Here is a 23,394-nt window from a genome sequence, read left to right as displayed (position 1 = left end):
CGATCCCCTCCCTGGAGACCTTTCATGGCCCGGACTCATCTTAGGCCTCCCTGTTCTCTCCATGTGCTAGTGGGGTGCCTACCGATCAGATAATGAGTGGTGCTGTCACTGAACTGACTGCCCGTGGGGAGCTACTCACATATGCTGTTAAAGGAGCATGAATTGGTGTCATCATGTAGGAAAAAGTTTGGCATGATTTATCATGATGAAAAAGATATGCCCCCTTCTAACAGTCTACTCCACAGAAGTGAGTGCTGGTGTTATTCCAAAACCATTGACAAAAATACTCAAAGCAACATTACTTGAGATAGACACAATTATATTAAAAATAACCCTGGCCAGGCATGGTTGCTCATGTCTATGAGCGGTGCATTCCAGGCTCCACCACAGACTCTGCATCCACAGGCAACTGTGGTCCTGGCTGCTCTCTGCCATCGTTTCCCTTCCATTTTTACTTATTGCCTAAAGAACTTCATACAAATTTCTATTTAAAACCAGTTTATTGCACAGTCCCACATAGAACACATCAACTATTTTAATTTTTTCCTTCTTTCCTATCACTGTCTAAAAGTACATTTTTTTTTTTTTTTTTTTTTTTTACACAGTAAGACCCAGTGTGGTTGACTGTATCTAATCTTTCACTATTAGATGGGCAATTTTTTTGAGATGGAGCCCTGTTTCTGGGTGATTCTCTTTGATTCTCTTTGTTCTCAATCCTTGAGAACAACCACATGCTCTATGGAAGCATAATCCCTCAATTGCACTGGTGTAACATGTCAGTAACTTTTCACTCCCTGAGCCAAGAGCTTCTGCATTCAAGTTTCAGCAAGACCAATTTCTGACCCATGGAGCAATGGGTAACACCATCCTCACTAAGCTCACATGCCCAGCTGTGGAAGCACATTTCATTTTATGGTAAGTCTACTTTGCCACCACAGGCTACTAGCATGTTAGTTTATAGACTAGCCTTTGGTGTTAAAAAGATCCAGCTCTTCGTGTGTCTCATGAGTAATTTACATAGCTGAGACTCACATTCCTCATCTGTATAATGACTATAGCAAAACCAATTCTGTCTCAAAGTAATTGTGACACTTCAAGGAGGCAACATAGAGAAGTGCCCATAGAGTATCTGATACTCAATTTATATCTGTTATTATTTTCATTCTTATAACTTAAGCACCTGCTTATTAACTACAGTCATATGGGGCAGAATGACATTTTGCTCAGTGACAGACCACATGTATGACAGTGCTCCCATAAGATTATAACAAAGCGGAAAATTTCCCTTTGCCTAGTGAAGTCGTAACTGTTGGAATGTCAGCACAATGCGTTACTTAGGTGTCTGTGGTGAGGCGGGTGTAAACAAACCTACTGCACTTCAGCGTTAGAGTAAAACAACATTTCTTTTTGGTAACAATGTTAAGTAATATGTTATGCAAATGAAAGACTAACCACAGTGATGGAATTTTTAGAAAGAGATAAAACTAAGAGTCCACGAGGATTTGGAGAAATGGCTACTCATATATACTGTTAGAGGAGCATGAATTGGTGTCATCATTTTGGAAAAAGTTTGGCATGATTTATCATGATGAAAGATAAGCCCCCTTCCAACAGTCTACTCCACAGAAGTGAGTGCTGGTGTTATTCCAAAACCATTGACAAAAATACTCAAAGCACCATTACTTGAGATAGACACAATTATATTAAAAATAACCCTGGCCAGGCATGGTTGCTCACGTCTATAATCTGATCACTTTGGGAGGCTGAGGCAGTCAGATCACCTGAGGTCAGGAGTTTGTGACCAGCCTGGCCAACATGGTGAAACCCTGTCTCTGTCAAAAATACAAAAACTTAGCCAAGTGTGTTGGCAGGTGCCTGTAGTCCCAGCTACTCGGGAGGTCAAGGCAGGAGAATGCATGAACCTCGAGGCAGAGCTTGCAGTAAGCAAGCCACTGCACTCCAGCCTAGGGGACAGAGCGAGACTCCGGCTCAAAAAAAAAAAAAAAAAAAAAAAGAAAAGAAAAGAAAGAAAGAAAAAGAAAAAGTCTAGAACTTCAGTGATAAATATCATCTCAGAGAACAAAACCAAAGCCAAATCTTTGAAAACAGGAAATAATGTCATACTATCTTTTGTGGGAAGGAACTCTTGGCTTACCCAAAAATTAGAGAACTGGGGAGAAAGAAGCCTTATCTCAGAATCTGTGACTGGATTGGGAAGTGGAGGTTGGAAATGTGCTCAGGGTCAAACTTTTCCCCATTCAAAAGAGACTGGAGTTTTACCAGTGAGCCCAGAGTGAATATTCAGTCCGCCATCCACCCCGGGAGATCCCTTTAAACCAGGAGCGCACAGCGAGGACAGAAACATGAAAGTGCACTAACAAGTCCTGAAAGTTCAGAGGTGATTCTCGATTTATCCTTGGCACACAGCAGAAGAACTGTTTCTCTAGGTTCCAGGAAATGCCTTTGAGAGAGCTGTGTCCCCCAGATTCCCTTCATCACAGATGACACCCAGTGCTTAAGCCTACACCCCTTGTGTACAATCCCTAGGAGTGCTGACTAATCCAAACCAAAGGCTCTGATGTTCCACAGGCAGAAAAGAGCAGGTGGACTGCAAAGAGAATCTCTCATGAACGTGGCACCCCCAAAGCCCATAGAGACAGTTCTTACCATGATGCCAAGAAACTGAAAACAATAAGCCAGACCTCACACATATTTCCATTTTCTTTCTGATTTCATACTCCCTCCTTCAGCCCCTCCTCACAAGCAGCAGGGATAACCTGGAGGCTCCTGGGAACCTTTTCCCATTGGATTTTTCCTGGCACGTAGTTCCCTACCTGGATGAGTCTCCTCTTCACTTAGACTCTCCAGCATCAAGTCTTTAGAAAGAAAAACACCAGGATAAGTCATTAGACAGAGTGACTCACCCACTCCTCCTACTTTAGCTGAAGCTGAATGATGGGCTATTCTCCCACCCCACGCTGCTTCATACATGATCCCCTCATCTTTCTTCTGGATTGACAAACTTCCCTACAGCTTCTCGGGCCAGAGTTCTATACTGGCAGAATCACTTTCACGAGAACCCCAAGCCTCTTTCCCAGCAGGAACCCAGAATCGGGTTTCTATACACTGAAGCTAGCAAGTTTTTCCCTCTATAAGTGAGTTATTTCATGGTACATACCATTTTCATTCCAAGCTGTTATCTGCAATTATATAAAATAAAACATGAGAATCAGGATTCTACAGCGCCTACGCCAGATCTGTTATTCTCTGGACAACTATAAAAACCAGAAGGCAGTACAGTGATTTCGAGCCATAGGTCAAAATCCCCAAAGACTAGCACAGAAGATAGCTATAGAAAAAACAAGACTTATTCACAGAATTTACCTTTACATTTAATTTTATATGCAAAATGTACAATGCTTAATCCAAGGAGGAAACTGGTATTGTGGAAAAATGCCTCAGTACACCAGTTGATACTGGATGCTGTCATTTAGAAGCAGCACAGCTTAGGGACCATGTAGAAGCTGGGAAGACACGCTTACTGAATTCCAGCCCCACAAAGACAATAGTGCGTGTACAGGCCGTGTACTGCCAGGTTTTCAAATCAAAATTAATTAGAAGTAAAGAATCAGGAAAGCAACATTGCTGCAGAAGACAAAAAGGGGATCTTATTCCGGACATCACCCATCATCATTATCACTTAATTTTATGTTGTGGTGAGCATCTTAAAAACAGGTCGTCCCTCAGTATGAGCTGGAAGGACACAGAGGAAAGATCAGTGCACTGCGGTTAGTGACTGAGTCACCTACGAGGCTTTGCCAGAATTGTTGTATGGACTATTAATAATAAGCATGGACTGAGTTGATGTTGGGCTATTCCCTTGAGTGGAAGAGGGATGGCAGAGAAGGGGAGCCGGAAAGAGGACATGGAGGCCTTGGCCTTGCACTGGAGGTATCAGGCAGCAACACAAAACAGTCAACCCAAAATTGAACAAAATGCACACTGAGGGTCAAATGGAAGAGTGCTTCTCCTCTCAAATGTTTTGAAACCTAATGAAACAAAACAGCATTTTCTAACGTGATCCCAACCCAACCTTCCACCAACCAACCCTGATTAAAAGCCTATTTTATTAGTGAAATTGGACTGAATTTTACCCAAATTACTCTATTCTATTAATCACACACATTCTTTTCTTTCATAGAGATCATTTAAAAAATCCGTATCATTAAAATGTTACAATAAAAATACCATGATTTCCCTTGTGTCTTCTTCTGGAACGACTTGCAAACACCCTCTTTACCCCAGACTCTGAACAAACAGGCTCCTGTGTGTGACTCTCCCTGGGGAGATTCCCTAAAATCAAGTCATTCAAACAGCCAAGTCACAGCCTGCTCTACCTACACCCAGTGAAGCTGAGAGACATGACTTGAACACTTTAAGCCATGAAGATAAGTTTAAAGGTTCAAATACACATTATCTACTGAAATGAGAAAATGTATACCAATAAAATGAACAAATTCATGAAAAATGTTCATGAGTATGGGGTGATTTTTGGTTAACTAGCTTTAAGACAAAATTGCTTACGAGCGCCATGGCTCACACCTGTAATCCCAGCACTTTGGGAGGCTGAGGCGTGGTGGATGACCTGGAGGTCAGGAGTTCATGACCAGCCTGGCCAACATGGTGAAAACCCTCGCTCCTCTACTAAAAATACAAAAATTAGCCAGGCATGGTGGTGGAGTGGACCTGTAATCCCAGCTACTCAGAGTCTCAGGCAAGAGAATCGCTGAACCTGGGGAGGCAGAGGTTACAGCCAGCCGGATCATGCCATTGCACTCAGCCTGGGCAAGAAGAGTGAACCTCCATCTCTCTCTCTCTCTCCCTCTCTTCTCTCTCATCGTATATATATATATATATATATATATATATATATATATATATATATGAATATATATGACACTAAATATTGGTATAAGCAATCAAAAATTTTTATCAGTCATGTTAAATCTAACTTATCAGCTGTCAACATGAAGATCCTAGGAAGTAAAGACGGTACAAATAAGTGGAAAGGCATCCTGTATTCATGGATAGGAAGACCAAACCTGACTAACACACAATACTACACACATGATCTACAGACTCACAACAATTACTATCAAACTGGTAACAGCCATCTGTGCAGAAATGGAAAAGACAATCCTACTATTTTAATGAATTTTATGTGCCTCAAGTAACCATGATGATGTTTAAAAAGAAATAGTGTTAGAGAATACACATTCATGAGATTGAAATCCACACATACAAAAAAATGCAGAAATTCAGACAGCATGGTTCTAGCGAGGGGGCACCCATAAGTTAAGTTTCACAGATATAGAGAGCCCAGAATTGAATGCACACATATACAGTAAACTGATCTTCAACAAAGGTGTCAAAAATACACAATGGGGAAAGGACAGCCTCTTCCACAAATGATGGTAAAAGTGCATATTCTCATTCAAATAAAGACATAGAATGCTGACAGTGTGCTCAAGGTTATGCTTCTCTCTCCATTTCCAAGACACTGGAGCTTTTGCAGTGAGCCCAGAGTGAATTTTCATTCTGTCCTTCATGCCCAGGAAGACTCTTGATACCAGAGGTAAGCAGGAAAAACAGACGAATGAGTGTGCTGCCAGGAAACCTAACAGTTTATAAGGTGAGGATTGATTTCTCCTACGCATCTGGGCACACCACAGAAAAATTTTGTCTCCAGCATTAAGTAACTGCCTGTGACAGAACTCTGTCCTAAACCAAAGGTTTTGAGATTTTGCAGTGGCAGAGGCAGAAAACAGCAGGTGTTTTAGAAAGATCATCTTTAAACGATAAAGTAAGAAGAGGTGATTGAAAATACAGGATACTCAAAAGCTCATAAACATGACACTTCTCACCATGATGACATTAAACTCCGAAAATAACAAAGTTCACTTATATTTACCTTTTCTTTTTCTTTCTACACCCTCCCTAGCCCTGCCAAGTAGCAGGTATAACATGAAGGTTCCTGGAATATGCTGTTTTATTAGATCCCACCTGCAATCTTCTTACCTACCTGGAAAGGCATCCTCTTCCCTGCTGAGATTCTCCAGAATCCACTCTTTAGAGCCACCAACATCAGGATAAGTCAGTGAGAGCTGCACTCACTTCTCCTACTCCAGGTGAAGACACACTGGCTCACACAAAATCTCCTGGTTGGTCCTCTGGGTTCACACACATTTCTACAGCCCCTCTGCTCATAGCTATACGCTTACAAAATCATTTGCTCTCGCCGCACCCTCAATATTTTTAACAGGAACCCAGATTAAGGTTTCTATATGTTAAAGCCAGAAAGTTTGTTTCTCAGAAAGTGAGTTAGTTCAAGGTACGTACCCTGGTCAGACAATGGTAAAATCTGCAATGAGACAAAAGAAGATGCCATGAGGATTAGATCAATTCTGCTGCACCCCTTACACAGATCTGTTAGTCTCCTGATGACTTCACAAAACTACTTGCGAAACAGTGGTGAGTCAAGGTCAAAGGCCAAACATTCTAGCATAGAGGACACGTGTGGAAAAGACAAGAGCTTTTCCCACAGAATTTCTCTGAAGGTGATTTAAGTTGGTAAATGTACACGGCCTAATCCAAGGAGAAAAACTGGTGTGGAGGAAAATTCCTCTGCATTACAGTTGATGATGGATGCTGTCCTTCAAAACCATCCTAGTGTGTCATGTATTCGATGAAAAGAAACTCAGACTGAACTCCATTCTCACAAAGAGAATTGTGTATGTTGTACATAATGTGCCTTGTCATATTTTTATATCAAAATTAATTGAGAAGGAAAGAAATCAGGTGAAGGAAATAATGTATACAGTGGTCCATTTCTAACACAAAGTGTCTTGTACCGGTTTAGGTCAGCAAAGGACAGAAGAAATAGGATATGCCAGGCTCCTGCTTGGATGGGCAATGCCTGCTTGTTGGCCCCACCTCCTCCCCACTTAGTTGCCCTCACTTCAACCAAAGAAGATTAAGATAAAAGTTTACTAGACTGCAAAATAGCTCGCTTTGTCTGTTCTTATCAGCCTGCCCAGCTACAGCTGACTAGGACGGCAATGCATTGTGGGCTGCAACAAAATGCAGTAAGACAACCCTAGAAAAATACCTAAACCCCCTCCCCAAAAGTCAATAGGCAACACCTGGGAAGATTGTGACCCCATAGTACTCAGCCTATGAGGAACCAGGGGAGGGACCTGCACACTAGGGGATAAATTGCTTGTGGAAACTGTGCTGGGTGTGTCTGCCCATAAGATACCGGATCTTGAAACACTGTCATGAAAAGTCTCACTTTCGTTGGCCGGGCGCGGTGGCTCAAGCCTGTAATCCCAGCACTTTGGGAGGCCGAGACGGGTGGATCATGAGGTCAGGAGATCGAGACCATCCTGGCTAACACGGTGAAACCCCGTCTCTACTAAAAATACAAAAATTAGCTGGGCATGGAGACACATGCCTGTAATCCCAGCTACTCAGGAGGCTGAGGCAGGAGAATTCATTGAGCCCAGGAGATGGAGTCCAGACTGCACCACTGCACTCCAGCCTGGCCAATTGAGACTCTGTCTAAAAAAACAAACAAACAAACAAACAAAAAAACCGAAAGAAAAACTCACTTCTTCTATTTTTCAGCTCCCTGAGTCCATTCTTTGGGTTTGGACTGGTGAGTTTGTTTCTCACATCAGAAAACCAACATTTCCTTAGAAGACAAAGAAAGGTGTTCTTACCTGGACATCATCATCACCATCATCATCATCCCAGTCATCATCTTCACTTGGTGGTAGGCATACTAAACTCAGGTTGTCCATAGAAAAAGCTGGAAGGACACAGAGGAAAGATCAGTGCCCTGGGTGTTTGTGACTGTGAGTCACTCAGGGAGCTCTGCTGGATGTGGTGTATGGAGGTGGTTGATTAACAAGCATGGACTGAGTTGATGCTGGGCTATTCCCCTGAGTGGAAGAGGGATGGCAGATGAGGGGATCAGGAAAGACAGGAGACATGGAGGCCTTGGCCTTGTACTAGAGGCATCATGCAGCAACACAAAAGAGTCAATCCAAAATGGAACTAAACCACACACTAAGGGTCAATGGAAGAGTGCCTTCTTCCCTCTCAAATGTTTTGAAACTCTACAAAACAAACAGCATTTTTTTAACGTATTCAAGACCGTGTAAGTACACTAGTACCCAATTATGCTGGTACCACATTTAGCATCTGTTTTAAAGGATTACTTAATTTATTGGTGAAATGGATTCAATTTTACCCAAATTACTCTATTTTCTTGATTATACTTTTTTTTTCCTGAGATGGAATGTCACTCTGTACCCCAGGCTAGAGTGCAGTGGTGTGATCTTGGCTCACTGCAAGATCCGCCTCCCAGGTTTATGCCATTCTCCTACCTCAGCATCCCGAGTAGCTGGGACTACAGGCACCCACCACCACGCCCAGCTAGTTTTTTTGTATTTTCAGTAGAGACGGGGTTTCACTGTGTTAGCCAGGATGGTCTCCATCTCCTGACCTCGTGATCCACCCAGCTCAGCCTCCCAAAGTGCTGGGATTACAGGCATGAGCCACCGCACCAGACTGATCACAATTTCTTCTTCATAGAGGTCATTTAAAAAATTAAGTATTAAAATGCTAAAATTAAAAACAGTCATGATTTCTTCCTTATAAGTCTTCTTCTGGAACTACGGTGTGTGCACACAACCTTTTGGCTCCCTCTGATCAGGGTCTTCAGCAGCTCTGTGTCACTTTCCCTCAGGAGATTCCCTAAAGATCAGGCTTCATTCTAATAGGCCAAGCTCACACAGCCTGCGCAACCTACACCAGTGAAGCTGAGAGATGTGACTCTGAAAACTTTCTGCCACGAGGATAACTTTCCAGGTTCAAATATACATGATCTACTGAAATGAGGAAATGTATACCAATAGAAACGAACAAATTCATGAAGAAATGTCCTTGAGTAAGGGGGTGATTTTTGGTTAACTAGCTTATATAATATTATTTGATGCCTAATCATTCACACATACAAAATATTGATAAAAGATATCACAAATTTGGCGAGGTGCGGTGGCTCATGTCTGTAATACCAGGCTTTGGGAGGCCTAGGTGGGTGGATCATGAGGTCAAGAGATCGAGACCATCCCGGCCAACATGGTAAAATCACGTCTCTAATAAAAATACAAAAATTAGCTGGACGTGGTGGCACGCACCTGTGGTCTCAGCTACTTGGGAGGATAAGGCAGGAGAATCACTTGAACCTGGGAGGTGGAGGTGGCAGTGAGTGGAGATCACATCATTGCACCCCAGTATGGTGACAGAGTGAGACACTGTCTCAAAAAAAAAAAAATCACAAATTTGTATCAGTCATGTTAAATTTAACTAATCAGCTGACAACATAAAGATTCTAGAAAGTAAAGAACGTACAAATAAGTTGAAAGGCTCGTATCTTAATGGATAGGTTACTCACACCTGATTAACACACACACACATGATCTACAGACTCACAACAATTGCTATCAAACCAAGGTGCCACCACAGCAGAAATGGAAAAGATAATCCTAAGACGTTAATGAATTTTTATATGCCTCAAATAACTACGGTAACATTGAAAAAGAATAGTGTTGGAAGACGCACGTTCATGAGGTTGAACTCCATAGACATTACAGAGAAATTCAGACAGACAGTTTCTTAGCGTGGGGGCAATCTCCATAAAGGTATCAGCGATATAGAATCGAAAGCCAAGAATTAAATGCACACATACAGTCAGCTGATCTTCAACAGAGGTGCCAAGAATACACAATGGGGAAAGGAAAGCCTCTTCCACAAATGATGGTAAAACTGCATATTCTCATTCACATGAAGAAATGGAATGCTGACAGTGTACTCAAGGTTGTGCTTCTCTCCATTTCCAAGACACCAGCTTTTGCAGTGAGCCCAGAGTGAATTTTCATTCTGTCCTCCATGCCCAGGGAGATGTCTTGATACCAGAGGTAAACAGCAAGGACAGACAAATGAATGTGCTGCCATGAAACCCAACCGTTCATAAGGAGAGGATCCACTTCTCCTATGCATCTGGGCACACCACAGACGAATTCTCTCTCCAGGATTAAGTAACTGCCTGTGACAGAACTGTGTCCCAAACCAAAGGCTCTGACATTTTGCAGTGGCACAGGCAGAAAAGAGCAGGTGTTCTCAGAAAAATCATCTTTAAATAATAAAACAAGAAGAGATGATCAAAAACACAAGATACTCAAAAGCCCATAAACATAGTACTTGTCACCATGAAGACATTAAACTCTGAAAATAACAAACGTGGCTTATATTTACTTTTCCTTTTTCTCTTTCTACACCAACCCTGAGCCTCCCAAGCAGCAGGTAAAACATGAAGGTTCCTGGAAATGCTGTTTTATTAGATCCCATCTGATGTCTTGTTGCCTACCTGGAAAGGCATCCTCTTCCCTGCTGAGATTCTCCAGAATCCACTCTTTAGAACCACCAACATCACGATAAGTCACTGAGAGCTGCACTCACTTCTCCTACTCCAGATGAAGACACATCGGCTCACACAAAATCTCCTGGTTGGTCCTCTGGGTTCACACACATTTCTACAGCCCCTCTGCTCATACCTATACACTTGTAAAATCATTTGCTCTCACCACACCCCCAATATTTTTAACAGGAACCCAGATTAAGGTACCTATATATTAAAGCCAGCAAGTAGGTTTCTCAAAAAGTGAGTTCAAGGTACGTACCCTGCACACGTGATGGTAAAATCTGCAACGAGACAAAAGAAGATGCTATGAGGATCAGATCAATTCTACTGCACCCCTTCCACAGATTTGTTCGTCTCTTGATGACTTCACAAAACTACTTTTGAAACAGTGGCTGAGTCCATGTCAAAGACAAAACACTCCTAGCACAGGGAAAAGACAAGAGCTTTTCCCACAGAATTTCTTTGAAGTTGATTTAGATTGGTAAAGTCACAATGCCTAATTCAAAACTGGTGTGGAGGAAAATGCCTCTGCATTACAGTTGATGATGGATGCTGTCATTTAAAAACATCCTAGCGTGTCATGTATTAGATGGGAAGACATTCCCACTGAACTCCACCCCAAGAAGGACTGTTGTGTATGTTGTACATTATATGCCTCATCATATTCTTATGTCAAAATTAATTGAGAAGGAAAGAAATCAGGCGAAGGAAATAATATACAGTGGTCCATTTTTAAAACAAAGTGCCTTGAACCTGTTTAGGTCAGCAAAGGACAGAAGAAACACTAGGCTCCTGGTTGGATAGACAATGCCGGCTTGTGGGGTCCCCCTTCCACCCTGCTTAGTTGTCCTCACTTTAACAAAGAAGTTTAGTCTAAGTTGAAAGTTTTCTGGCCTGCAAAATAGCTCATTTTGTCTGTTTTTATCAGCCTGCTCAGCTACTTAGGTCACAAGTCAAATAGTTGAAGAGCCCCTGAGCTGACTAGGATGGCAATGCATTGTGGGCTTCAACAAAATGCGGTAAGACAACCATAAAAAAAAAAAAAAAATACCTAAAGCCCCTACCGAAAAATCAGTATGTGATACCCAGGAAGATTGTGACCCCATAGCACTCAGCCTGTGATTAACTAGGGGAAGGACCTGCACACTAGGGGATAAATTGCTTGCTGAAACTGTGCTGGGTGTGTCTGCCCATCAGACACCCGATCTTGCAAGACCATCATTAAAATTCTCAGTTTCTCTGTTCTGCAGGCCTCTGAGTGCATTCTTTGGGTTTGGATGGGTGAGTTTGTTTCTCACATCAGGAAAGTTGCATTTCCTTAGAAGGCAAAAGAGAAAGGGGTCCCACCATAGTACTTGCCTGTCTTCCTCAATTGGTGGTAGAGATTTTAAACTCAGGCTGTCCACAGGGACTTAAAAGGACACAGAGTTAATGTCAAAAGCCTGGTGGTTGGAGACTGTGAGAGTCCCTCAGGGAGCTTTGCTGGATGCGGCATATGGAGCTGGGACTGAAGATCTTGAGACCATCTCTGTCAAATCTGCTCAAGTAGTGAGCATGAGGGAGTCTCACCAGATACCTTGCATCTTAGTTAGTGCCTGGACCTAATAAGACTCCTGCATTCCCAAGTCAAAGACCAAGGCTTTGATGTTTGTTCTGACATAGACAGGAAAAGCTGGTCTTCTGGAAAGATAACCATTAAACACCAGAGCAAGAAAAAAAAATGGTTACAAACACAGCACACAAAGCCAATGGACACAAACGGCCTCATCTCTATCTTATTAAAATACAAAAGGAACAAGTCAGACTTCTACACATAATTCCTTCGGTTCTGACTTCATTGCCCTTTTCTTAGGTTCCAAAGCAACGGGTGTCACCCAACTGCTCCCAGAGATCCTCCTAGAGTATCATTCTGCACCTGCAGATCTGCCTCACTGCAGCTGCCCTCATGGACAGTGTCCATTGGCCAATGTTTAGAGACAAAAACTCCACAAGAAGTTATTCCAGAGAGCAACTCGCCCACCCTACTACTCCAGGTGAGGCCACACTGGGTTACACGAAATCACTCTGCCCTTCCCTCGGTGTTGTCAGACTCTCCCTGGGCTCTGGGGAGTCAGAGGTCTCTAGAAAGGCATTGCTCACACTTGCCAGCCTTCAAGTGAGAAACAGGAACTGAAGGAACTATGTTTCAACTTTTTCCTTCTACTGGCCCATTATAGGTCTCACCTCCAATCTCACAGCCCTGAGATTCCCACTTTGATGTGCACGCTTTGAGTTAGAGGAGTTCAACAATCGACCCCTCAGCCAGGCTCACAGCAGATGTGAAAGAGCATTCTGTGGGGATGGAAATCTCTCCGCTGCATGAACAGAAAGCTGCTGGGCCATTGCACGGTGGCTGTTGTGATGAGGTTCTTTTTTCTTTTTTAATTTTTTGAGACGGAGGTTCACTCTTGCTGCCCAGGCTGGAGTACAATGGCATGATCTCAGCTCACTGCAACCTCCACCTCCCGGGTTTAGGCGACTCTTCTGCCTCAGTCTCCCGCATAGCTGGGATTACAAGCGTGCGCCACCACACATGGCTAATTTTTGCATTTTTAGTAGAGATGGGGTTTCACCATGTTGGCCAGACTGGTCTCGAACTCCTGACCTCAGCTGATCCACCCACCCCAGCCTCCCAAAGTGCTAGAATTACAGGTGTGAGACACCACGCCAGGTCCTGAACTTTTAACTGTAAATATTTAAATGTATTTAAATATGAGGAGGCACACGTATGACTGAGAACTGCACTAGATGGCACAGGAGATCCAGACATGATGAAGACATGAACCCCCTCCCCTGGTGCTTTCTAGCAAAATGGTTTGCAGCTCTGCTCCTACGATACATTTATGGTTACTTCCTGGGCATCTACACAAGGCCCAGTCACTGTGTGGGGCTGGGGATATGACAACAATGAGGACAACATCCAGGTCCAGAGGGATTCCAGCAGGGGGCGCGCGTGCACACAGGAAGACCGTGGCCCTGCACACCCTGTCTAGACACCATCAGAGAAGCAGGAGCCAAGGGGCCGGGGCACCTCATTGTCCTCAGGAGCTCAACCTCATCTCCAGGGACCCTGACTCAGAAGCTGGGGCAGGCTCCAGGGTTGGTGTAGGGCTCAACAGGCTGGACAGGCTGAGAAGGGAACATTTCCACACATGCGCTAGATCCCAGCCCAGGGCTGACCTAGAACTCATCCCAGGGATGTGTTCACTACAGTGCCCATGGGGCCTAACATGTTCTCCCCAGGACTGAGCTCTGGGGTAAGGACTAATGAGGAAGACACAGTCACTGCCCTGGCAGGAAACACCCATAGCCAGGGTTCCTCTATCCACCCTGTGGGAAGACACAACACAGATAGAGTTTGACACTGAAGATTCCAAACCTTCTATAAAATAAGTGGAAACTGATGTGTTCTGGATTCCACAGAAGAGTTGCAAGGATAAGCTGGACTCTAAAATCAGTCCCCATCCCTTTGCTGAGCTCCTGGTGCACTGGAACTCGTGTCCCTCTCCACCTCCCCTGCTACTCGGGAGTGCTGCAGCTACAGGCCCAGTGCTAAGGGGTCTGTCCAGTTGAAAGACATTTCAGTCAGGCACGGTGGCTCATGCCTGTGAGCTTTGGAAGGCCAAGGCGAGCAGATCACCTGATGTCAGAAGTTTGAGACCAGCCTGGCCAACATGCAGAAACCTCATCTCTGCTACAAATACAAAAATTAGCTTGGCATAGTGGCACATGTCTGTAATTCCAGCTACTCGGCAGGCTGAGGCAGGAGAATCACTTGAACTTGGGAGGTGGATGTTGCATGGAGCTGAGATCGCACCACTGCACTCCAGCCTGGGCAACAGAGACTCCATCTCAAAAACACACACACACACACACACACACACACACACACACACACATTTCTGGGCCAGACAACCCTTGGCCAACAGTGTCTCCTCAAGGACCATTCCTCAAGTGACTCCCAGAAGAGGTGAAAAAGAAAACTCTTCTGTCCCAGCCCCAGGAAGATCAGGCCTGGGACCTGTCTGTGTCTGTCCTGACCCTGAAGGCTATCCCTGCTGACTTGTGTCCTGTCTGCTCTGTGTCAGAGAAGTGGGGACCTGATTCCTGTTCTGGCTCCTCACCAACTTCTGCTGGTGTCACTGCCATCATCACACAAAGACACGGAGAAGACAAGAGAAAGCGATGAAACTCCATTCTTGAGGCATTCAGGATGATGTCCACACCATGCTCTCGGTAGACAGGAAGGCCAGATTCTGCTCACTCCTACTCAGAATGGGTCTCAGAGATATGAGTACTAACATTGTGATATTTATCCTCTTCTCTTTGTTTTTCTTTTTTTTTGAGGCGGAGTCTCACTCCGTCATTCAGGCTGGAGTGCAATGGCTCGATCTCGGTTCACTGCAACCTCTGCCTCCTGGGTTCAAGTGATTCTTCCGCCTCACCCTCCTGAATCCTCCTGGGATTACAGGCATCCATCACTACATCCAGCTAATTTTTGTATTTTCAGAAGAGACAGGGTTTCACCAGGTTGGCCAGGCTGGTCTTGAACTCCTAACCTCGGGCAATCCATCCACCTCGGGCAATCCACCCACCTCGACCTCCCAAAGTGCTGGGATGACAGGCATGAGCTGCCGCGCCCAGCCCATGTCTTCCGTTTCTTCACACTGTGTGTGCGTCCACTGAGTCAGTGGCTGCTGATGCTCACCCCAGCCCCCGACAGTGGGACAGTCCATCACGGGCATCAGTACCTGGTGAGTGCTGAGCCTCACTCACCTAGCTGTGCAGGAGGTCTCCAGTGAGGGTGATGGGCACCAGGCTGATAATAATGCTGTCCTGAGTTCTGATGTGGCACTGGCCCTTGTCTGTCTGCTATGGATTGGAGCATCTATTTTTATTTATTTCTTTATTTTTCTGAGACAGAGTCTCACTCAGTCACCCAGGCTGGAGTGTGCAGTGGCTCGATCTTGGCTCACTGCAACCTCCACCTCCCAGGTTCAAGTGATTCTCCAGCCTCAGTCTCCCAAGTAGCTGGGATTACAGGTATGGGCCACCATGGCTGGCTAATCTTTGTATTTTTAGTAGAGACAGGCTTTCACCATGTTGGCCAGGCTGGTCTCAAACTCCTGACCTCAGGTGATCCACTGCCTCGGCCTCCCAAAGTGCTGGGATTACAGGTGTGAACCACCATGCCCAGCCATGGATTGGAGCATTTCTAAGGCCTGAGGTAGTCCTATTATTAAATACAATGCAATATCTTCCTGATCTTCCCTGCTTTGACCAAGTGCTGAGGAATGAGCCCAGCACTGACAGATGTTGACCTGCACTGTTCTACATGATCCCTTACACTTCTCAGAATCTATGAACTGACCAGAAGCCTGTGGGCTTTCTATGTGTATTTCACAGTAATGTCCATGCCAACATCTGTTCTTCCGTGTACCTTTTGCCACCCACGGTTATGTGACCACTGGGGCCCCATTTGATGATGGGCAAAGTTTGGCAGCTTCTAGGCCACACAGTTCCAGGGGCACACATAGGTGCTGGAACTCCCTGGTGTGGGGTCCTGTCACCAAGTCTGAGTGATGACACAGTTGAGTTATTAATACAGACCATCAACATTGGGACCCATTTCTGGGTTCACTTTTGCCTCCTCCATTCAGGAGGTCAGAATCTGGGTTCACTCCTTTCTGCACTCTCTCCAGCTAAGGAGTAGGGATATTAAACTGACCTTCAGGTACAGCTGTGGTGAGGGAGGAAATAGGTCATTTATGTAAAGTGTATGGTGGTGCTGAAGTTTTGCTTCCTGTTTATTAGAAGACATGACTCTGGAGGCTGAGGTGAGAGGACCACCATAGGCCAGGAATTCAAGAAAAGTGACATTTGTACTGTGCTGGGCATGGGGGCCATATTTTTGGGTGAAAACACACATTTACAAACACACTCACAATCACTACACATTAATTTACCCCTAGCTACCTCCCAACCCTCCTACACACAAACCCACACCATCTAAATGATATGGCTGTTTCCAGGGTCTCCAGTGGATGATCACAGTTCTTCACTGAGCCATCTGTTTCTCACACTGCACTCCAAGTCCTCATTCTTATCAGGAACCAGAAGCCAGGCAGGCTCTCCAGACAAAAACAGGCAAGAGAGTCCCCCACGACCTATCACTCAGATTTGTCATCAGCAAGGTAGTGGTCTTAGACTATGTACAGTGTTAGAGAGGAGAACAACACACACTGGGGCCTGTCAGGGGACAGGTGAAGGGAGAGCATCTGGATAAACAGCTAACACATGCAGGGCTTCATACCTAGGTGATGGGTTGACAGGTGCAGCAAACCACCATGGCACACTTTTACCCATGTAATAAACCTGCACATCCTGCACATGTGTCTCAGAACTTTAAAAAAAATTAAATTATGGGCTGGGCGTGGTGGCTCATGCCTGTAATCCCAGCACTTTGGGAGGCTGAGGTGGGCAGATCATGAGGTCAGGAGATAGAGACCATCCTGGTTAACACGGTGAAACCCCATCTCTACTAAAAATACAAAAAATTAGCCGGGAGTGGTGGCAGGCACGTGTAGGCCCTACTCTGGAAGCTGAGGCTACAGAATCACTTGAACCCAGGAGGCAGAGGTTGCAGTGAGCTGAGATCGCACCACTGCACTCCAGCCTGGGCAACAGAGTGAGACTCCATATGAATGAATGAATGAATGAATGAATAAATAATAAATAAATAAATAAAATTTTTTAAAAAATAAGCTACCTTAAAGGATGGAAGAAACAATCTGACCCTTACCTGGTTCCTCCATTTAGGTACCAAACTGGCTAGATAGGTAAGGCTAGAGAATGGGACGGGCACTCCAAAATTGGGGTTTTGAAATTTCATTGAGAAAAGGGCTCTCCCTTTTCTAGATCAAAAAAGGCTCAGCGACAAAGACAAGAGGCAGAGTCAGCCTTTGCCCCCATGCCCCAGATCTGGGAAAGCTGGTTATGGGCAGGATGGAGCTGGAAGCCGAGGATGTCTCTGGGGATAACGGTATGGGAAGGGGGTTAGGGTACCCACAGGTGTGCCAGAGAGTAAACGACACCCATGGCTTTTTTACCTGTGGGCATCTTTTGGTTGCTGATGTGCTGCAGGTCGTGGCCCTCCGTGGCTCCCACATCCGGCTTGCCAGGCTCTACAGTAGTGGATTCTGATGTTGCAGCAGCCACAGCCTCATAAATATCAGATTCATAACAGGGTGCCACCTTCCCCCGGCACCAGCCACAGCTGGAGTCGATGCAACAGGTCAGTATACACCCCATCGGGCACCCACACTCCACTCCTGCCTGAGCCTTTGATGAAACTGAAACGGTGCTGCCCGAGCAGCCACAGTACTGAGGCTGGCACAGCACTTGTAGAAGCAGCCTGACTCCAGGCAGATCTGGGGCCTCAGTCACGACCTCCCAAACTGCCTGGTCTACGAGGTCAGGGACCTACTATCTTCTCTGAAAAATAAATGAACACAACAAGTGCCGAGAGGCACAAAAACTGCTGGGACACAGCACAGTCGGAGCTCCTCCTCCTCCTCCTCCTAGCTACCGACTGAGGGCTGCTGGCCCTGGCTGATGCCTATAACCCACAAAGCTTCCTATGTCACCTGGTTACCAGGAAACAGCCAGGTCAGGCTAGTGACTCACAATGTCCAGCCCCACAGCCCCACCCAAGGCCTCACAATGCCCATCCCTGCTGCTGCCCATCTGTGGCCACCCTGCCCCTCTGTGGTGACGGCACTACTCAGGCTTTTATTCACCCTGGGCTGCCTGAGCTTTCCAGTCCTGAGAAAAGTGCAGGGGGGTTGCTATTGGAAGTCACCCTTGGCGAGAAACTCAACAGAAAACCCTGGTACAGCCAGAAGCGGTGGCTCATGCCTGTAATCCTAGCACTTTGGGAGGCTGAGGGGGGTGGATCACCCAAGGTCAGGAATTTGAGACCAGCTTGGCCAACATGGTGAAGCCCCATCTCTACTAAAAATACAAAACATTAGCTCAGTGTGGTGGCGGGCACCTGTAATCCCAGCTACTCAGGAGGCTGAGGCAGGAGAATTGCTTGAATCCAGGAGGTGGAGGTTGTACAGTGAGCCAAGATCGCACCATTGCACTCCAGCCTGGGTGACAAAGGTGAAACTGTCTGAAAAACAAAACTAAAAAAACAAAAAAACAAAATAAAGAAAACCCCGGTTACTAAAGTCAGTTCCACCAGCATTTCTGTTTTTCTAAGCCTGACAGCTTTCATTTGTTCACCAAATGCAGTTATACACAAATTTTTGACTGCTTTTCTAACTAAATACTTCTCTCCTGTCTTACAAGTGTTAGTTCTTGTCTGCAACTTGACCACAGTTAGCCCCAGGGCCCAGGTCCCACTCTCAATAGAGAGTCATGGCTGTGTATCCTGAATGAAAGCCTGGGAGACATCACACTTTCCCCTCCTGGTCTATAAAATAGGGACGGAACACATCCTTCCCAGCTCTGTAATGCTACGACTTACCAACTCCCTTTTCTTCCTGTTTCTTCTTTCCATGACAGGGGTACTCAGATATTTCTTTTATTTACTTATTTATTTTTTGAGACGGAGTGTTGCTCTGTCCACCAGGCTAGAGTGCAGTGGCATGATCTCGGCTCATTGCAACCTCCACCTCCCAGGTTCAAGCGATTCTCCAGCACCAGCCTCCCGAGTAGCTGGGACTACAGGTGCATGCCATCACATCTGGCTAATTTTTGTATTTTCAGTAGAGATGAGGGTTTCATCATGTTGGTCAGGCTAGTCTTGATCTCCTGACCTCAAATGACGGGCCTGCCTTGGCCTCCCAAAGTGCTGGGATTATAGGCATAAGCCACCACCTCTGGCCTCAGATATTTCTTTCACTAACAAATCATAAAGTTTTATTTTCTTATACAAAATTGAGAACCCCACAGTGGGGTACCATTGGCCTCATAGGATAAAGATGAACAGTCAACATCTGGCAAGTATTATGTACCTGACTGTTCCAACTGTGGCATACTCATTTAACCCTCCGAAACAGTCCCATTGTACACATTTTGGAAAAGTCAAGTAACTTCCCAAAGGTTCCATGACTGCTCAGTTAGTTTAGGCAGATGAGCAAACAAAGGCTTAGAATTCAGTTTTCTGAGGCTACACTGCTGGACAGTGGATGAACCTGGAATACAAAGGCTCATTCACTGTCCAGCACTAAAGTTTAAGTAGAGTTTAAATTTTGTTCTGGAAACATGAGACTCACTGAACCACACAGAGGTGAGGAGTCCCTATCAGACGTGTTTGCAGTGAGGTCTCTCTGCACAATAGAGGACTGACGGAAGCAATGGGACCAATTAAGAGACATTATGTTGGGAGGCTGAGGTGGGTGGATCATTTGTGGTCAGGAGTTCAAGACCAGCCTGGCCAACATGGTGAAACCCCATCTCTACTAAAAATATAAAAATTAACCTGGCATGGTGGCGGGTGTCTGTAGTCCCATCTACTCCAGAGCCTGAGGCAGGAGAATTGTTTGAACCCGGGAGTTAGAGGTTGCAGTGAGCCAAGATCACACCACTGAACTCCAGCCTGGGCGACAGAGAGAGATTATGTCTCAAAAAAAAAAAAAAAGAGAGAGAGAGACATTATGTTCATCTGGAAGAACAGGTAAGGCTAAAGGCAGTGGAAATGACTGAAGTGGATGGAAAAGTCTTTTGATCATTTGGGAGAGAGAACAGGAAGCACTAGATGATTAGATGTGGAAGAACAGGGGAAGTAAAAGGAAAAACAGGCTGCTGAGGTTGTAGTATGAAGGACTGGGTAAACAGCAGTGACTTTCTCCTACACAGAGAATGTAGGAAGAGGAATAGGTATGGGGAATAAGATAGTTTTCAGCTGGACGCAATGACTCATGCCTGTAATCCCAGCACTTTGGGAGGCCGAGCTGGGCGGATTATGAGGTCAGGAGTTTGAGACCAGCCTGGCCAATATGGTGAAATTCCATCCCTACTAAAGTTAAAAAAATTAGCCGGGCGCGATGACGGGTGCCTGTAGTACCAGCTACTTGGGAGACTGAGGCAGGAGAATCACTTGGACCCAGGTGGCGGAGTTTACAGTAAGCCAAGATCGTGCCATTGCACTCTAGCCTGAGTGACAGAGCGAGACTCCGTCTCAAAAAGAAAAAAAAAAAAGAAAAGAAAAGAAAAGAAAAGATAGTTTTGGACTCTTAAGTATTGCATTGTAAGGGAGCTCTCTGGTAGAAAGTTAGAAACCTCTGTATGCTAAGTCCATTCTGTGACATCACAACTCATGTTTTAAAAATACACACACAAAGTCAAACCATCACGGAAATTTCCTAAAATTTACATACTAAAATATGACAACTTTTTAGTTATTACCTTCTTAGAGCAACTTTGAATTTATGATTGTAGCAAATGAGGTGTCATGTAAAATAAAGTTGTTATATAAAAATGACATTTAAATTTTATTGTCATCAGAGCATATAAAAAAAACAATTGAAGCCATGGGTATGGCAAGGATTGCTTTAAAAAGCTGTGTCTAATGAGGGGAGTTGGAAAGAAAGGAGACTTGGGGGCCAGGTGCAGTGGCTCACACCTGTAATCCCAACACTTTGGGAGGCCTACTCACACGGATCACCTGAGGTCAGGAGGAGTTCGAGACGAGCCTGGCCAACATGGTGAAACCCTGTCTCTACTAAAAATACAAAAATTAGCTGGGCGTGGTGGTGGACACCTGTAATCCCAGCTATTCGGGAGACCGAGGCAGGAGAATTGCTTGAACCCAGGAGATGGATGTTGCAGTGAGCTGAGATGGTGCCACTGCACACCAGCCTGGGTGACAGAGCAAGACTCTGTCTAAAAAACAAAATAGAAAAGAAAGAAGATTTGGGGAATAGGGAGGTTTAAGTGGCATTAAGTAAAGCCTGCAAATGTGAGCAGTGAGAGTCAGGGTACCTGAGTGTTCATCAGAAATGGCTGATCGGGTGAGTCTCATCACAATGGAGCTGGTGTTTGCTTCTTATTTCTCTAAATGCCGTACCTACCACAGTAGCTGGTCAACAGGGACTCAATACCTAATACCCCAATGAACACAGTAAAATTCTGCCAGTTCAAAAACATGTCCATACTCACCAACTTCCCTGATGGAGTTTTACTTCTTTTCTTACTGTAATGTTTTGAAGTTCATCCCTCCTGTGGCCTGTATCCATAGTTCCTTTTCTTTGTATAACTGAGCAGCACTCCACTGTATGCAGAGACCACATGGGTCTATCCATTCTCTAGCTGACGGACACTTGGGTTGTTTCCAGTTGTTGCCTGTAGTGAATGAGGTTGCTGAGAACATTTATGTATACATCTTTTTGAACGCATGCTTTCATTTCTTCTAGATAAATTCCTAGGGCTGGAACTGCTAGGTCAAATAGCTAGTTTATGCTTAACTTCTTTTTTTGCCTTTCTTATTCATAGAAAATATTACACTGATACATAATATTGGACATTTCTATGAGGCGCATGTGCCGTTTGGTTCCGTGCATCCAACATGTCATCATCAAGTCAGGATATTTGGGGTATGGCCTTGAGTATTTCTCATTTCTATGTGTTGAGTGTATTTCAAGTTCTCTCTTGTAGCTATTTTGAAATATACAATACATTATTGCTAACCATAGTCACCCTACTCTGCTACTCAACATTAGAACACATTCCTTGCATCTAACTGTAGGTGTGTATTCATTGACCAACCTCTCTGCATTCCCTTTTCATACCCGGAGGAGAGAGGAAGGAGGGAAAGGAGCTGTGGGTGGCTGAATTAGGGCCCAGGGATGGCTGTGTCCCAGTCCCGGGACCTGTCCAAATGCTGTGTTGTGTGGCCACAGGGACTTTACAGATGTGAGGATGTGAAGGAGCCTGAGGTGGAAGATGATCCTGGGTTATCTGGGTGGGTCCAAGGTGGGGTCCTTATAAGGGAAAGAAGGAGGCAGGAGGGAGGGAGGGAGGCAGGAGGGAGGGAAGGAGGGAGGGAGGGAGGGAGAGAGAGAGAGGTGGGAGATAGATTTGAAGATGCTGAGCTCTGGCTTTGAAGTTGGAGGAAGGGGCCAGGAGTCCAGGGCATCCTCTAGAAGCTGGAAAAATCCTGGAAATGGATTCTCCACAGCACCCTCAGAAGGAGCCTGGCCCGTCTGGCACCCTGATTTTAGGACTCTGGGATTCATTTTGGACGTCTGACTCCAGACCAGGGAATCAATGTGTGATGTTTTAAGCCTCTAAATTAGGGGTCATTTGTGACAGCAGCAGCCACAGCAAAGTCAAACAGGAGCCATGGGACAGACTCCCTAGGACGCCCCGAGGGTCCCTCCCTGGCCCCACCCGCAGAAACACAGGCCTGACCACTGCTGATGCCCCCACTCCTCTAACACCCTGCTCAGCAGGAACCATGCAGGAGGGGCTGGGTGTGACTGGGCCATGTTCTCTCCCCTCACACCTTCTTCTCAGAGAGCAGCTGGAGCCCCAGACCCAGGGAGCCTCCCAGAGAAATTCCCAACACAGGACCTGGTTTTCCACCTGAGGCTCAGGATCCAATGGAGAAGTGTTTCCCAAAAATGATGCTTCCTCCAAAGATGGCCAGTGACTTTCTGTGCCAAGCATCTGAGAAAATCTCCATGTCCTAGGGCTGCCAGGAAGTCACCTTTGCACATGTCAGAGCCCAAATCCCATCAATAGTGAGGCCTTCGGTAAAACATATCCCCACTTTTAATTATGAAGAGATGCCTGGCCTC

General features: G+C 45.3%; 1 protein-coding gene and 1 long non-coding RNA gene across 4 annotated transcripts in view; one reads left to right on the top strand and one right to left on the bottom strand.

The window, feature by feature from the left end:
• The window catches only part of LOC101000755 (aspartate-rich protein 1-like), a 181,716-nt gene that overhangs the window by 5,440 nt on the left and 152,882 nt on the right, over positions 1 to 23,394 (bottom strand). The gene's annotated exons all lie outside the window — the stretch shown is intronic.
• Positions 1 to 23,394, top strand: part of LOC103888275 — a 118,599-nt gene that overhangs the window by 40,750 nt on the left and 54,455 nt on the right. The window lies entirely within an intron of this gene.

This window comes from Papio anubis, chromosome 16, assembly GCF_008728515.1.
Source record: "Papio anubis isolate 15944 chromosome 16, Panubis1.0, whole genome shotgun sequence".
In the NCBI taxonomy this organism is placed as follows: Eukaryota; Metazoa; Chordata; class Mammalia; order Primates; family Cercopithecidae; genus Papio; species Papio anubis.
Note: the sequence above shows the minus strand (reverse complement) of the source record. Positions and strands in the feature narration are given on the sequence as shown.